We start from the raw sequence: 15543 nt of genomic DNA on the forward strand, positions 1-15543 counted from the left end.
CACCAGCTGGCTGCTTTGCTCACTCCTAGTTTTCCTTGTGGCTTCAGCTCGAAGACTTGCTTAGCTGTCTGAAAGCCCTCTGGCCCCAGTTCAACTCTGTGGCATTTCTTGTTGCATTCTTTCAGTTTCTAAGTGACCAATTCCTGTCACATTTCATAGTTCACATCCTTGAGAGAAACTTGATCTAGTTCATTCCCCACCCCGACCCCTGCCCTGGTCCTGGGTTTGAGGATATTGGCTAGCCTGTGGATTGTTTGCCTTGGGTGGGAGGCCTGACCCTTGTTCAGTGAGCTGGGCTGGTGGAGCTGGGGAGGAGGCAGTGGGGGTGGTAGGCAGTGGGCATCGCCGGGTAAAGCAGAGTGGCTGCCCACGGCCCGGGGTGGACACAGGGCAGAGAGTTGGGCGGGGTGGGGGATGTTCTCCAAAACACTTGAGTGTGGCTTAAAAAGTTCATGCAACCCTGATAGTTTGAGGCAAAGGCTGGTTTCTTTGCCAAACGTTAGATTTAATAAAAGAGGAGGTGTTTGGATTGTTTAACGTTCAGACTTCCTTATTTCCCTTACTTCACTATTTTCAAAATTGTGACATTTACCTTGCCAGTTCATGCAGGACTTTACAGAAGAACTCGAAATCCAAATTCTGAGCTGCCACCAAGTTTTTACAATTAAACCATTTTAAAACTATCGTTCTGAGGTAGTGGTTAATTTCCCTTCTTTTTCTTTCTTTCTTCTCCTTTTTTTTTTCTTTTTTTTATGATTTAAAACTTACTAGTTAGAAACTTTTTTTTTGCCTCACCAGCTTCAGGAAATTTTCTTTTGAATTGTTAGAAAAACAAACAAACAAACACACAGATGCACGCACACGCACGTATATTCTTCCACCCTGTAGTATAAAGAAAACATTTTTAAATCCGAAAATGAAATATGTTACCTTTTTCCTTCCAAAAGTAGACTGTGAGTGATGTTTGTGTGGTGTCCTTTGCCCCCATTTCTTACTGTAGTTTTATGGTATAAAATCCTCAGTATTTGCTTAATTTTTTTTGTCATTGAGGAAAACTAACAGTAAAATGAGTTAACCTGAAAATGCCCTTTTCAGTTCAGCATTCAGAGTGAGGAAAGAGGTATATATGCAGTTAAGGTGAGAACGGAACCGTAGCTTCCGCCGGCGGACTTGTGAGCACATCAGAAAGCGAATGTGCCTCACTAGAACGCACGATGGCGTCAGGAGTGGCCGGCAGTGCCCGGCACGCAGTCACGGGAGGTGGGTCGAGTCCTGGTTTATGTGAGTCCTGTGAGGTGAGAGGGTGGGAGAAAACGCCTCACTCAACTTAATGCCCTTGTTTGTTTGTTTTAACCAAGAGTTTACTTGTAATTTAGTATTGCCGGAAAATTGTTCAGGTAAAAAGTGCCTAGTATAAATAGGTACATCAGGTCAGATATGTTAATTGCATCTCACTTGATTTAATGAAAATTTACCATTTGTTTTGAGGTCAGTACCATTAAAAAAAACATGTTAAAGTTGTCATTAACTCGCTTGAGTGGTATTTACATAAGCAAAATTGAAGTGGAGGTTTTTCAGTAGGCATTTGCGTGGTGTTGTTTTGTTAGATATCAGCCCAGAAACAGAATGTCAGAGCTTTCAGCGCGTTGGAGCGATCACCTAGCTCAACCCTCCCTTGGAGGGCGGGGAATCTGAGACTCCGAGGTGGTGAAACTTACACAGGTAGTGCCGAGATCTGATTCTCGAGTTTAGTGTTCTTTTCTCATAGTATGCTTCTTCCTTCTACCCAGGGATGTGTACCTGAAACATTTTATGAAAGAGAAATCAAAACTTCTTGGCCACACACAAACGAAAGCCTCACACCTGACAAGGAAGGCGCACCAGGGAACCTTCTGGGGGGATGGTTGCAGATGTCCTGTGTTTTGACAAAGGTGTGGGGGACTCATTTTTTAAATTGAGTTATAATTTACATACAATGAAGTGGTCACATGTCAGGTGTACAGTTTGATCAGTTTTAACCAAAGGGCTTCTCTTCCTGGCTTGCGGGGAGGAGAAATGAATCAGTGAAGGACACTGATTGATTGTGCCTTAAAGGGTTTAAGATCTCACAGGAGCATAGTGATATGATCCCACAGATTAGGAACTTAGAATGGGATGTATAATTCCAGGGTGCTTGAGTTGAAGTGTTTCTTTTTGAAATTTCTAAGATAAAGCACAAACTTTAAAAGTTAAACATTGTCAAGTGCATCTCCCCCTCCCCCTGCATGTTAATGGTTCCTTAATAAAGGCTTCAAAGGGAAAATGAAGGAGGCGGGAGGCCACCTAGCGTAGGAGGGCAGGGTGGGAGAGGTCAAGGTCAGGAGCCCTTAAGGAGAGTTGTGGGAGAGAGGGAAGAACATGAGAGGCCACCTTCTGAACCCGATTTTTGTGGTGACAGCCGCAGGCGAGATAGTGGCTTGGACTCTGGTCTTTCTTCTGCTGAGGACAGCTGTCCTCATTGTGACCAGTGGGAACACACGATAGAAGAGGCTCCATTAGCTCCTGTGCATCCCAGGAGTTGCCACCCTGTCCAGTGCCGTTTCTGTCCGGGCTTATTTCCATTACACAGCAGATGTGGTCACCTCATTCTTTGCTCTCTCCTTTCCTCGCCCTCATCCCAGTTTCACTGTGCCCTAGGAGTGCTGGCTTTCTCCAGGAACCCCTTCAGTGTCTCTGTCCCTTCAGCAGACACACCCTTTAGACTGTGCCTTCAGGAACCAAGGCACCTGGTTCTGTCCCTGTCTGTCCCAGCACTGCCATCGTTGCAGCGTAAGCCCCTCCCTTTGCAGGGAAAGACCAGGGGTCCCTTGTTCCTTTGCGCACTCACATCTTTCATCCCTTAGGTCACTTTGTGCTCCCCTGCCACACACTTTCCATTGTGTGTGTCCCGTGTTGAAGGCTTTCCTGTTATCCGTCCTCGCACGTCTCAGCTCCTGTGCTTTTTTCGGCAAGGCCATTTGTGGCTGTGTTCTGCCTGGTCCGTTTAACCTTATTTCATAATTATGCACACTTCCCAGCTTGAACTTGAACGTTTGTTTCTGTCTTGTTCCCGTTGGCCTGGACACACAGTGCCGTTTCCTGCCCCCTCTTTTCTTTTTTCTTTTCAGACTTCTTTGCCTCAGATGTTTGCCATTCCCCATCTGTCTCTCCAGATCTTACCCATCTTGTCCTTCTGCACGTCCCCGATGCCTCTGAAGACGCCATTCATGTTTCTCTCCCTTCCCCGGGACACATTCTTAATGTTGGAGTTGGTGTTAGGTACTTTCACTTGCAATGGGAGTTTCTTTATTCACAAAGCCTCTTGAGTGTTGCTCTCCTACTATTTTGTGTGTCCTTCCAGGGCGGTGACCTTGACAGTTATTTGTCTTGTTCTCCCAAGCGCGGGTGCTGAGGACATAGTCTGTGGGCATGCAGATGTGTGTGACTTGTTCACACGAACTGTGAGGATGAGGACTTGGTGAATGGTGGAAATTCAGATCCAAACTGTATCTCCAGGGCATGATGGCGCCTGTCTGTAGTGCAGTTACTTGAGAACTTGGGAGGGTGAGTTGGGAGGATTTCTTGAGGTCAGGAGTTCGAGACCAACTTGGGCAACATAGCAAGATCCTGTCTCTATAAAAAAAAAAATTAAAATAAATGGTCATGGTGGTGTGTGCCTATAGTCCTAGCTTCTCAGGAGGCTGAAGAGAGAGGATCCTTTGAGCCCAGGAGTTCAAGGCTGCAGTGAGCTATGATCACACCACTGTACTCCAGCCTGGGTTACAGAGCAAGACCCTGTTTCAAAAATAAATAAGGAAATAAAATGCATCTCTAATTCTGTTTTCAGACAAGAGATTTATGTTTTCTACATGGAACAGAAGTAACATGCTATGGTCTTTCAATTAACCAGTGGGTCACCTGGGAGCAAAGCCCTTTTGTGATATAGTTGGCTGATTTGTGTTTTTTGTTTTTTTTTTTTAAATTTTCATAAATGTTGCAAAACCTTGTTGGTAAACACTCTCCTGGCAGTTTAAATGGTGTGCTTTTCCAGGTTGAATAACCAAAAAACCTGCTTACCAGTGTATAGGTTTTGTTTTTGTTTTTGTTTTTAAATACTGCTCCTTGCGGAGCAGGGCTGGCCCACAGGCAGTGCTCTCAGAGTAACCACAGTTGTCGATTAAATGGCCCGAGTACAAAAGAATTTGTTTCACTCTCCTGCTCCTCTTGCTTTATTTTGTTTTGTACTCTGGCATTTGGGTTTTTTTCCCCCTTTCCTCTCAGGTGTCTCATGTCTTCCCAGTAAGACCGGAGGAAGGAAGAGAAAGAGATTTGCTTTGAGGCCAGGTACAAACCTGTGTCTGCCACAGACCAGCTTTGTAACCTACTAGGCCAGTGACTAGTGTAAGACTGCTGTGAGGAGGTGCTGGAGTGAAACAGACAGCAGGGGTGAGGGTAGGCAAGGGCGACCTGGTGATGCCACAGTCTCCTCCTCTCCCTTCCAGATACCCTGCCCCTTCTCACCTCCAAATACCAGGGGAACTGAATCAGTTTATAAGTGAGTAAATGACTATGAATGTTAGATCAAATAGGCATTTATATTGAAGCTCTTTCATCCATTCCAATTTCATATACAAAACAGGGAGACGTGAGGGATGGACTCGCGACTCATATATCTTACTTCAGGGTGAGGAGACACTGCTCTTCCTTAATCAGGGCCTCCGTAGAGTGCGAAATGCCCGAGGGAGAACACTTTCTGACGGGTAGCTGTGCCCATGTTGGGCAGCTGTGCCCATGTTGTTCCTCTGGTTGGTTGGGCAGGGGGCACAGGTCCTGCTTTGCCCTTTCTCCATCTTTGTGGCAGCTAGCTGCGTTCAGAAACCATCCATCCGCCCACCCGTACCTTGCCTGAATATTCTCTGAGCTGCCTGTCCCCTTTTCTCTAACTTTGTTTTCTTCCTCTGACTGGGGTCCTGTGCACATCAGATTTTCAGCATTGTTTTAGTTACAGGAAATATTTTCAGTCCGTCGTTCATCTTCTCAGAGCATGTCTTCTTTCTCTCATCCTGGATTTCATCCTTGGGCCTTTTTGTATTTCTGATTCTGGTTTTTTTAAGTTTCTGATGGTTAGGTCTGATATTGAAATGCATCAAGGTATTCTTAGATCTTCCAGCAGCCTAATGTGCAGTAGAATTTGTTTTTACCCAAACGAATAAGCAATCTACTTTTTGGGGTAGCTGACTTAAAACCCAACTTTGTTCAAGTCTGGAAGTGGAGGGAAATGTTGCATTTTCTCCTATGACATATAAAAGGACCTGGTCAATCAGTGGGAGATTGTGCTGCCCTCATTTGTAAAGTTGTGAATGCCATCACGTGACTCCTATTGCATTTCATCAAAGCTGGGGTGGTGTAATTAGTCAGATTTAGTTGGTTTTGAAAATGGACAATTAGAGTGAGCTTTCATTACGTGCTACTTTGTACAGAGCCAGACCTTCTCCCTTGTATTCCGCCTCTCAGCATTATGCATTCCAGTTGGTTTTTCCCCATGCTTTTCCTGAGCTGTATCCAAGTGTCTTTAATGCACTAGAGTGAAGGCAGTTGTGGTGCAGTAGGAAAATATTTCAAGCAGAAATAAGATGGATCAGATTCAGCTTCTCGCCTCTCTGATTTACCTGGTTTTATAAAAACAAACAAACCCCAAAACCTTGTTTTATGGAAAATTTCAAGCATACACAGGTAGAGAGAATCATATAATAAATGCCATTTACCCATCACCCAGTTTCAATGTTATCAGCATCTTGCCGGTTCAATGTTATCAGCATCTTGCCGGGCCTGACACAGTGGCTTATGCCCGTAATCCCAGCACTTTGGGAGGCCAAGTGGGGAGGATGGCTTGAGGCCAGGAGTTTGAGACCAGCCTGGGCAACGTGGTAAGACCCTGTCTCTAAAAAACAAAACAAACTCTTGCCAATATTTTTATCAGTTCTACCCACTTTTTTCTTTCCTGGTGTATTAAAGCAGATTTCAGGTATCTTGTTAATTTGTTGACAAATACTTCAGTGTACATCTCTAACCTTTTGCTTATATTATTTTTATTTTTTTGAGATAGGGTTTTGCTTTGTCACCTAGGCGGGAGTGTAGTGGCACGATTATAGCTCACTGCAGCCTCGAACTCCTGGGCTCAAGGAGCCCTGCCTCAGCCTGCTGAGTAGCTGGGACTACAGGCTCACACCACCATGCCAGCTAATTTTTCTTTTTTAAAATTTGAAATTATATTCTTGTTGCTTAAGATTACTAAGGCAGACTTTTTTTTTAAACCAAAATATTCAGTCTCCATAGAGACTGTCAGAAATGGTCAGTGCTGGCTGGGCACGGTGGCTCATGCCTGTAATCCCAGCCCTTTGGGAGGCTGAGGCGGGTGGATCATTTGAGGTCAAGAGTTTGAGACCAGCCTAGCTAACATGGTGAAACCCTGTTTCTACTAAAAATACAAAAATTAGCTGGGCGTGGTGGCAGGCAGCTGTAATCCCAGCTACTTAGGAGGCCGAGGCAGGAGAATCGCTTGAACCCAGGAGGCAGAGGTTGTAGAGAGCCGAGGTCGTGCCACTGCACTCCAGCCTGGGTGACAGAGCGAGACTCCGTCTCAAAAAAAAAAAAAAAAAAAGGGAAATGGCCGGTGCCAGCTCTATTGCAAGTTATCTTGTGGTATTGGGAAGTTTTCAATGAGCAATAATCGTGCCTCGGGTAAACCTCACTGACTATGATGGGGCCACTGTGCAGAGAGCCTTTCTCCTTTTTAAACACAGCCGCCATGTTGTTATCCCACCTAACGAAAGTACTAGTGATGCCTGATGATCATCTAATACACAGTCCACGTTCATGTTTTCTCACTTGTCTAAAAAATGTCTTTCATAAGTTGCTTGGATCCTGCTTCAAATAAAGCCATTTGTATTTGGTTATTATGTTTCTTGGGTCTCCTTTATTCTCTAACATTCTCCCTTTCCTTTTGTTTCCTTTCATGCCATTGATTTGTTAGAGAAACTGGGTCATTTGTCCTGTTCAGTTACCTTAACCTTTTGCTGATTTAATTGTTCCTTACAGCAAATAGGCTGTAAGGAGAAGGTGTGGACCTAAATTCAATCAATGCAGCCACCCTTTAGCAGTTCTCTTTATTTATTTATTATTATTATTTTTTTGAGGCAGAGTTTCACTCGTCACCCAGGCTGGAGTGCAGTGGCGCAATCTTGGCTCACTGCAACCTCCGCCTCCCGGGTTCCAGCGATTCTCCTGCCTCAGCCTCTGAGTAGCGGGACTACAGGCATGCGCCACCACGCCCGGCTAATTTTTGTATTTTTAGTACAGATGGGGTTTCACCACGTTGGCCAGGCTGGTCTCAAACTCCTGACCTCAAGTGATCCACCCTCCTTGGCCTCCCAAAGTGCTGGGATTACAGGCGTGAACCACTGAGCCTGGCTAGCAGTTCTGTTTAAACATTTGCTGGCAGAGATGGAAACTAATAGTTAAAACCAGCTGCTCCCCTTTTCTTCCTAGGATTGTTCTATATAATTTTGAGTTGCAAATAAGATGCAAAATATTTTTTTCCCAAATTAAACTAGGCCATTCTATTTATGGTTACTCCTTATTTATTTATTTTTGTAGTTACTTTTTAACACTGAATGGGTCCTCATTTTGTACTGAAAGCAGGTGAGAGGGATTAATTTATTGGCAGCGTTTCTATGTAGTGCATGCAGCAGGCACTTGGCAGGAGTCTGGCCTGGGGCTGAGGAGGTGGGTGGTGTTTGTGGTCTGAGGCGTCCAGTTGTGCTGGGCAGTCAGTCCTTGCCCTCTTCTGTTGTCTCTTTTATTAGAGCTCTGGATAGGGCTGTTGGGCTGCCTGGGGAAGCTTCCCTGGAGAAGTTCACTGTAGAGAGGATTTTGGTTGGCAGATGTTATAATTGATCCATCTCTCTTGATTTTTGACCTGTACGCTAGTGAAGCAGACACTTTTATATAGTTCTAGTGGAATTATTTTGCATGTTGTAACAAGAAGCATATATTGCGTTGTAATTTTCTTGCATGGTACAAGTTGATGTAAGAGGACAGCAGCCCTCTGTATCCTTGTGTTCTGCACCCACAGATACAACCAACCGTGGATCAGAAATGTTCAGGAAAAACAATAAAAATAATATAACAATAAACTGTAATACAAATAAAACTCATGCAACAACTATTTACATAGCATTTACATTTTATTTGGTATTATAAGTAATGTAGAGAGAATTTAAAGTGTACGGGAGGGCTGGGTGTGGTGGCTCACATCTGTAATCCCAGTGCTTTGGGAGGCCAAGGCGGGAGAATCACTTGAGGCCAGTAGTTTGAGACTAGCCTGGGCAACTTAGCGAGACTCTGTCTCTATGATAAATTGAAAAAAAATTAGCTGGGTGTGGTGGCGCATGCCCGTAGTCTCAGCTACTCAGGAGACTTGAGACAGGATTGTTTGAGCCTAGGAGTTTGAGGCTGCAGTGCCACTCTGGCCTGTGTGAACAGAGCGAGGCCCTGTATCTAAAAGATGTATGTCTGTGTATATGAGAGGATGTGTGTAGGTTAAATATAAAATGTAAATGCCACTCCATTTTTATATCAGGGACTTGGGCATCCACAGGTTTTGGGATTGGAGGGACATCCTGGAACCAGTCCCCTCCAGATACCGAGGGAGGACTCTACTGGCCCCTTCTGTTTTTTTTGGTTTTTTTTTTTTAAGAAAAGTCTGTCTCTATAATTATGTATCAATATATGAAATAATTGCTATGTGTATCTTTATATGTACTGGATCCATTTTCCATTCAGACATCTGCCCTGTTTTTCAGTGATCTGTACTGCCATGTGTATCAGTAGAATATCCGAGGTACTGATAAGCGTCCAGTTTGTAAATGTCTTGTGTATTTCAGTAGATGGCTGCGTCCTTACTTCTTTTCCTTTTAGGGGTCTGGCCTTCCCCTTCTGATCTGGACTTTCTTTATTCCACTTTCTTGCCTTATTAAGGTGCGGATGGATTGTTTGTTCCTTTTCCTCTGATTTTGCTGTTTGGGGACCCCCAGTTGTATATTTTGCATTTTCTGGCAATAATAGGTGTTTTAATGAGCAGTTAATGCTATTTTAGGCATAGCTATCTGGCTGTCTTCCTGGGCAGCCCCATTTAAACCTGTGGCTTCACCTGTCACTTTATAAACTAAAGATCTCAAAGCTTTGTCTTCACCCGAGATGCCCCCCAGGAGCTTCCAAACTCCAAGCCAGGTGTCTGGCAGACATCTCCATTTCACTGTCCCAGGCAGATTTAATGCCTCTGAAACAGAGTTCATCTCCTCTTGCCTGCGCAAAAAACACACACCCCAACAGAAACAAACACACACCCACACCCACACACCCACCCCAGTAAAAACCAAACCAATAAAACACCACTCAGAAGCTCTGCCTTTCCCCTGAGCTGCTGCTTTAGATGTGTGGCCCCGCAGGTACCTTACCCTCAGAGCAGAAATCCAGGCATCCCTGGCAGCCTTCCTTCCTCACCCCTCAGTCTTGCTGGTGCCCAGATGGGAGATGGCAGAGATGTCTCCTGGATGGGCACTCACTTTGCTCTTCTGTAGCCTTGGTGGCTTAGCCCCAGACCACTCCTCCTTACAACAGCCTCTGGACCCTGAGTCTACCCCTCACTCTTCTGCTCTTCCTCGGGGCTGCTGCCAGAGAGATCGGTACATTGTAAACTTGACTGTGCTGCCTGCAAGTTTCAAATGATGAAGTGGCTGCACCTCATCTTCATTTATTTATTTATTTAATTTTTTTGAGACAGAATCTCGCTCTGTTGCCCAGGCTAGAATGCAGTGGCGCCATCTCGGCTCACTGCAGCCTCCGCCTCTCTCCTGCCTCAGCCTCAGCTGGGATTACAGGCGTGAGCCACTTCGCCCAGTCCACGTACCTCATCTTTAAGATGAGGTTCCCAGCTTAAGCTTGGCTCCCAGAATCCTTTGTCATTGGCCTTCTGCCTGTCCCTGCAGCCTCCTCTCCATGGCGAGGCCTCCACACCCACTGCACAGTCTAATTATGTCGAATTTCTTGCTGTTTCCTAGGTATACCATTTTTTGTCATGATCTTGGTGCCTTGACCACATACTTGCCTAGAATACCTTTCCTCCTTTCTCACCTGGCTGACTCTAGCTGGCCGCATGCAGTTGCTCCTGGTGGAGGATCCTCTCTGTGTACTGGCAGCCGCTGTAGGGTCCTGACACTCCACTGGTCTCTCTGCCTCTGTCACCTTCCCTGCAACTGCCAGTGTTCCCAGGGTGAGAATCAAATCCTCATGCCCTCAAAAATAGATTTCTCGGCCAGGCGCGGTGGCTCACACTTGTAATCCCAACACTTTGGGAAGCTGAGGCAGGTGGATCACTTGAGGTCAGGAGTTCGAGACCAGCCTGGCCAACATAGTGAAACCCCATCTCTATTAAAAATACAAAAATTAGCTGGGCGTGGTGGCGCACATCTGTAATCCTAGCTACTGGGGAGGCTGAGGCACGAGAATTGCTTGAACCCAGGAGGCTGAGGTTGCAGTGAGCTGGGATCGCACCACTGCACTCCAGACTGGGCAGCAGAGCGAGACTCCGTCTAAAAAAAAAAAGATTTCTATGAAGAGTAGAGGGTCTTGCAATATATGCTTTCGTTTCTTGCATCACTTCTTCTCTGTCAGTGAAATTTTTTTTTTTTTTTTTTTTTTTACTCTAATCCCATGACATGATGAAAATTTTGACAAAAGGTTACATTGGAACATAGTCTTTTGGTCGGCTGTATTTACTATTTATGGTTCAAAAGAATCTGATGCAAATCGTGTTTTGTGAGTAAAATAGTTCAGTGAACTGAAGCTTATAATCCCTCTAGTTGCCTGAAAAGCGTGTCCTGGTTTATGTGTCACTTAGTGTTTTGAGTGGCTTTTCTCCTGTAGTGATGAATACAAAGTATATACAAAATCCTATTTCTTTGGTTCTCCTACAGAACATAAATCTATTTTAAGTAAAATTCTTGACTCTGGTAGAATGGTAATCTGATTTTAAGATTTCTCCAAATTTAAAACCCAAGAGTTATTACATAATTCTTGTTTTCTTAATAAATAAGTTATTCCATAACATGAGGTAGGCCTAATCACAAAATGTGTGTGTTTCTTTTCTTTTTCCTAGTTTAATGCTTGTGTATGTATTAAAAAACAAGGCCCAGAACTAAAAGCTACAGGGTACATATTTTAAGAAGTAAATTGATTTAAGTGGTCATTGGTATGTTGCAGAGTTTATGGCGTTAATATTTAGAAAGCTCTTCTCCAAACATGTATTATCTTCATTTGAATTTTCTCACACAAAGTTGGTTTAGAATGTAAATTCGAAGAGTTCCAAATCCTAATTCTTCACTGAGTCAGAATTTCTGGAGGTGAGTCCCGCCAGTCTGTGGCTTCACAAGGCTTCCAGGTGATTCTTACGCCTACTCAAGCTGGAGAACCACTGGTGTGGATTTGCATCATTTGAATTTGTAGTACATGGGATAGGAAGAAAGGAGGGTGGTTTCTATTATAACTTTTTTTTTTTTTGAGACGGGGCCTCGCTGTGTTGCCCAGGCTGGAGTGCAGTGGCATGATCTCGGCTCACTGCAGCCTCCACCTCCCAGGTTCAAGCGATTCTTCTGCCTCAGCCTCCTGAGTAGCTGGGATTACAGGCGTGCGCCACCATCCCCGGCTAATTTTTGTATTTTTAGTAGAGACGGGGTTTCACCATGTTGGTCAGGCTGGTCCCAAGCTCCTGACCTCGTGATCCGTCTGCCTTGGCCTCCCAAAGTGCTGGGATTACAGGCATGAGCCACCATGCCTGGCCATAACTTTTATTTAAAAGTTTTTCAAAGGAATGATTTTTTTCAACAGGCTGTATAAATAGGCTCTTATTACATCATGTTTTCATGTGACGGATTTAACATACACTAGAAGGAGACTGTTTGCTTTATGTACTTCTCCAAATTGCTGTTCTTGAGTTTATTTAGTGATGTCCACGTTATATTAACAAGCATGTGGGCCAGGCATGAGCCACCGTGCCTGGCCATAACTTTTATTTTTGTATTTTTAGTAGAGATGGGGTTTCACCATATTGGCCAGACTGGTCTCGAACTCCTGACCTCGTGATCCAACCGCCTTGGCCTTCCAAAGTGCTGGGATTACAGGCGTGAGCCACCGTGCCCGGCCTGTAACCACTTTTAAGTGCAGAGTTCAGTGGCACTAACTAAATTCACATCGTTGTGCAGCCACCACCACCATCCATCTCCAGAACTTTCTCATCTCCCCAGATCGAAGCTCTGTCCCCATGAAACACTCATTCCCCATTCTTCCTTTCCCCAGCCCCTGGCAGCCACCATTCTTTCTGTCCCTAAAAATTTGACTACTCTCGGTACCTCTTATGGGTAGAATGACACAGTACTTGACCTTTTGTGTGACTGGGTTTTTTCACTTAGCCTAATGTCTTCAAGGTTCATCCATGTTGTAGCATGTGCAGAATTCCCTTCCTCTTCAGGGGTGAATTGTACTCAATTGTATCTGCCACATTCTGCTCATCCATTGACTTATCGGTGGACGTTGGGTTGTTTCTACCTTTTGTCTGTTGTCTGTACTATACATTTTTAAAGTTTCAATTACATTTTATAGCTTGCTTTCTTTTCTTTTTTTTTTTTTTTTTTGAGACAGTCTCACTCTGTTGCCTAGGCTGGAGTGCATTGGCACAATCTCGGCTCACTGCAACCTCCGCCTCTGGGGCTCAAGCAATTCTCGTGCCTCCCAAGTAGCTGGTATTACAAACGTGCACCACCACGCCCGGCTAATTTTTGTAATTTTAATAGAGACGGGGTTTCACCATGTTGGCCAGGCTGGTCTAGGACGCCTGGCTTCATGTGATCCACCCAGCTGTAGTGCTTTTTTTGTTTTGTTGTTTCTGAGATAGACTCTCACTCTGTCACCCAGGCTGGAGTGCAGTGGCACAATTTCGGCTCACTGCAGCCTCCACCTCCCGGGTTCAAGCAATTCTCCTGCCTCAGCCTCCCAAGTAGCTGGGATTACAGGTGTGAGCCACCACACCTGGCTAATTTTTGCATTTTTAGTAGAGATGGGGGTTCGCCCTCTTGGCCAGGCTGGTCTCGAACTTCTGACCTCAGGCGATGGGCCTGCCTGGGCCTTCCAAAGTGCTGGGATTACAGGCATGAGCCACCACACCTGGCCTCTTTTCTTTTCTTTTTTTCTTTTTTTTGAGACAGAGTCTCGCTCCGTTGCCCAGGCTGGAGTGCAGTGGCACGATCTCAGCTCACTGCAACCTCTATCTCCCAGGTTCAAGCGATTCTTCTCTCTCAGCCTCCCAAGTAGCTGGGACTACAGGCGCCCACCACCAAGCCTAGCTAATTTTTGTATTTTTAGTAGGGATGGGGTTTCACCATATTGGCCACACTGGTCTCAAACTCCTGACCTCGTGATCTGCCTGCCTCGGCCTCCCAGAGTGCTGGGATTACAGGCGTGAACCACCGCTCCCGGCCCTTGTCTTTTATATTTGATAGATTCCAGATCCAAAAGACAAGTTCCTTGAGGAATTCAACCACTATTTTATTCCATCTGTTGAAAATACAGCTTTAATTTACAGCTCATGATTGCCACTGTTGTTAATTTTTTAACAAAGAAAGAATAGCGTGCAAAAGCTGGTGTGGAATGATGAGCTGAGTGGTGACCCACTTAAATAAAAGGGTGAACTCCCGTGCTAAGGGGATGGAGGTGGTAGAGAAGATAGAGAATCCTGTAGATGACCCTGCCCCCCGTTAAGTGTTCAAGTCATAGTGTTACTCCTGATTTTCTTTTCTTTGTTCTTCAGAGTGTGATTTAAATTTTAAGTGCTTCAAGGTCTATGAAGTACAACCTGCACAGTAGATATTTAATAAACAGTGAGTGATCAGTATTTTCCTGATGGATTAAAGCACTCCTATTGGCAGCCTACTGACTCTGTGGAGTTATTATTCTGGTTCATGAAACCAGATAATATTTCCATAGCTCATTGCATTCCTTTATGTGGGCAAACACATGGCATCTTTAAAAGCTGACAGCTGCAGTTCCCTAGAACACCAAATGCTTTTCTGAAGTCCACAAATTTCTCTTTTACACTCTGGAAAGTAAAACCGTACTCTGCCAAGTCCAAGTGGATCTGAAAGGGAATATGCACACTGCTATTTTGTTGTTAGAGAGAGATTTGTACTCAGTTTGCTCTTTATTAGACCAAAAATTTTTCAGATTAGGAATGGTTTTTGAATATCATGCATGTTTTGGTTTCCTTTGGATGCTTTCAGCATCATGTGATTGCTTTAAACACATGAAAAGCAAAGAGAAATAAAACCTTTCATAGCCCTGTAGACATTCTTGTTTGCCTAGGGCTTAAGTAATTGTGGCATGCAAAGTATTTGACATTCAAGATTTATTGACGGAGACCAGGTATCTTAAGTATAAAGATTTGTATTTAAAGATGTGTATACCTCCATTTTTTTCTAACTAGTGTCTTTATAATTCTCTAACAGGGATTGGTTGTCTTTGTACTTTTATTTTGATAATCGAAAAACTACATAGATGCGTTGAGATCATCTGTATAGCATGCTTACAGCTGAGCACTATCAGCACATGGTTAGCTTTTATTTTTTGTGGACAACAAATAATACTGTTTTAATGGCTGAAAGTAAATACAAAAAGAATAGGGATGAAATTACTATGTAAATGATGTGTTTGAGCGAACTGTAGACTGGGGTACTTACTTTGCAGATGGGGAGCTGTACAAATAAAGATTGAAATAGAGTAAAATGATGGGAGTAGTGAGTCATCAAACAGCTTCTGTCCAGTTTGAAAGAAGCCGTGCCCCTCCTGTTCAGTTCCATATTCATTTTGAAGGGGAAATTGGTCTTCAACAAATTGTCATTTTCCCCATGAAATGTATGTTGTTTACATTTTATAATTGTATGAGCTTTTTTGTTTAGAAACTAGTTTGTTTGCACCTATTTAAGTAACGTTATAATAAAAATAACTGGCCAGTCAAGGTGGCTCACGCCTATAATCCCAGTCCTTTGGGAGGCCAAGGCGGGCAGATAACTGGGGGTCAGGAGTTTGAGGCCAGTCTGGCCAACATGGTGGAACCCTGTCTGTACTAAAAATACAAAAATCAGCTGGGCATGGTGGCACCCACCTGTAATCCCAGCTACTGGGGCAGCTGAGGCGAGAGAATCACTTGAGCCGCGGGGATGGGGGTGGGATGGAGGTTGCAGTGAGCTGAGATTGTGCCACTGCACTCCAGCCTGGGCAATAAAACGAGACTCTATCTCAAAAAAAAAATTAATTAAAAAATAAAAATAACTGGTCAATAGACTGAGTTCTGCAAGGGGAAAAAAGTAACTGGTCAACATTAAAGGTTCAAGGAAACGTTTCTCTTTTAAAAGGAGG

The 15543-nt window shown here is 44.2% G+C and overlaps 1 protein-coding gene and 1 pseudogene across 4 annotated transcripts in view; one reads left to right on the top strand and one right to left on the bottom strand.

The window, feature by feature from the left end:
* Positions 1 to 15543, top strand: part of SEC14L1 (SEC14 like lipid binding 1) — a 75777-nt gene that overhangs the window by 5401 nt on the left and 54833 nt on the right. The window lies entirely within an intron of this gene.
* On the bottom strand, positions 6643 to 6799 carry LOC129394534 (U4 spliceosomal RNA; annotated as a pseudogene).

This window comes from Pan paniscus, chromosome 19 (genome assembly GCF_029289425.2).
Source record: "Pan paniscus chromosome 19, NHGRI_mPanPan1-v2.0_pri, whole genome shotgun sequence".
Classification (NCBI taxonomy): domain Eukaryota; kingdom Metazoa; phylum Chordata; class Mammalia; order Primates; family Hominidae; genus Pan; species Pan paniscus.